Source organism: Galeopterus variegatus, unplaced genomic scaffold, assembly GCF_000696425.1.
Source record: "Galeopterus variegatus unplaced genomic scaffold, G_variegatus-3.0.2 Scaffold2230, whole genome shotgun sequence".
NCBI lineage: Eukaryota > Metazoa > Chordata > Mammalia > Dermoptera > Cynocephalidae > Galeopterus > Galeopterus variegatus.
The window spans coordinates 223,328-225,447 of record NW_007728341.1 but is presented as its reverse complement, the minus strand read 5'-3'; positions in this window follow the sequence as shown (position 1 = coordinate 225,447).

The window sequence follows — 2,120 nt, the reverse complement described above, 5'->3', positions numbered from 1 at the left end:
CGGCGGCGTCCGGGGGCGGAGCCGGCCGGCGCCCTTTGTCTGCGGAGGCCGGTGAGTGCGCGGCTCTGCGCCCCAGCCCGTTCCCTTAGGGCAGACCTTACCCACCCCACTGCTGTAAACGTATTTACCTTCAGTAGCCTCTAATGACTGTGAGGCTAAAAACAAAAAAAAATCTGCAGTTTATTTTCGTGTAGGCGTTGATAGGTGTCATTTGGGGGGAAGTTTTTCCCCATCTCAAGATTATGCAAGCGTGCACCTATATTTTCTTCTAATACTTTAAGGGACTTTTCTACACTTTCTTTTTCACATTTTCATGTATATCTTATTGGGTATTACTTTTGTGGTAAGGTGTTAGATAAGGATATGCCTTTTTCCCCAGTTGCCTTCCCATTACCTATTGAATCATTTTTCCACTGAATTGCAATGACACGTTTATTATAGTTGCAGGCATGTATAGAGTTGGATCTGTTTCTAGACTTTCTTTCACTGCCCTGACAGTTTCTACACTGACATCATTTTGTTTTGATTTAAAATATGTTTTAATTCTTACCTGGCAGGGGAAATGCCACAATCACCAAGGCGTTTTTCCCAGGGCGAGGTTTATCCGTTGCACTGTGGGTGTGCTGACAAAAAAAAAATAATTAATAAAATTTAAACGTTTTACGCAAATCCCCTTAATTATGTCCTTTGAAATAATGATTTTTCTGTTTATTGTAACTTAGTTTAAATTGTGTGAAATGCAAAACGTACAGAAAAGTACAAAAGTGATCATTTTCTAAAGGGCAGATTTGGTTGTAGCACTTAGTAGGTGCTCAGTAGATGTTTACTAAATGGTAAATGTTTGTTGAAAGTCACTCTATTGCTGAAACTTGTATGTGGCTCCCTGTTACCACCAGGATAATGTTCTAGTTCTCAAAGCCCTTTATGACCTTGATGTTTTATCCTGCTTTGCCTTACACCCTTGCATGCTATTATGCTCTAGCCACACCAAACTACTCAAATAAGACACAAAACCCTCTGGGAAAAATTTATCAATTTGACTGTGTTAAACATTTAAATTGCCGCACTTGCAAAGAACAAAGGGCTAAAAATAAGTGAGAGACTTGAAGAAAATATTTGCAACATGTGTAAGAGACAAAAGATTAATGTTCATAATATGTAAAGAACCTCTGTTAATGACAAAAGAAGAAAAAAATGGGCAAAGGATATGAGTAGACAATTTATAGAATAAATACATCTGGCCAATAAACAAAAAAAACTCATAATGACAGAATGCAAATAAAGACAGATATTTTCACCCATTAGATTGGCAAAATGTAATACTGATGACACAAAGTATTGAGGAAAGCTCATGGGAGAAGGGCACTGGTTGTAAAACTAAGGAAAACATTTTGAAAGGTTTTTGACTGTACTCACCAAAATGCTAAATGAGCTCATTCTGTGGCTCAGAAATTCCATTGTTATCCTGCAGAAATACTTGACAGGTGTACAAGGATGTATATACAGAGATGTTTATTGCAATATTATTTGTAATTGTGAGAAATGGATACAGCTTAAATATTCACTAGGGATATAGTTAAATATATTATAGTATTGTAGATCCATACAGTAGAATGTTGTGCTGCTATAAAACAGAATAAGGTAATTAATTATAGAATAATTTATTATTTCCCTGAAGTTTACAGACAGAGAAAGATTTCTAAGACTTTTAATAAGTAAAGGATGTTGCACAACAATGCATATATTGTGGTGTGCATTATGTTAGGTATTATATGGTTATAGTATACATGCTTGAAAATGCGCAGAAAAGGATGCACACCAAGTGATTAACAGTGAGTTATCTCCAGGGAGGGAAGTGGAGTAAAAGTGTTGAAGGGTACTCAACATTTTACTTTGTGTATGCCCATGTTTTTATGTGGAACTTGTATAAAAACTTGTTAATATGTTTAACTTGTGTAAGAAGAAAAAAAAAAAGAATAAAACCTTCACACCCCCTAGGACCTAAGTGGGACATGGGGGATTTTACAATGCAAATTTTTTTAAAGTAGCTCTTTTTTTAAAAAGTAGCAAAAATATAAGACAAATGATGAAACGGAAAGTATATTTGTGTATTTATGTTA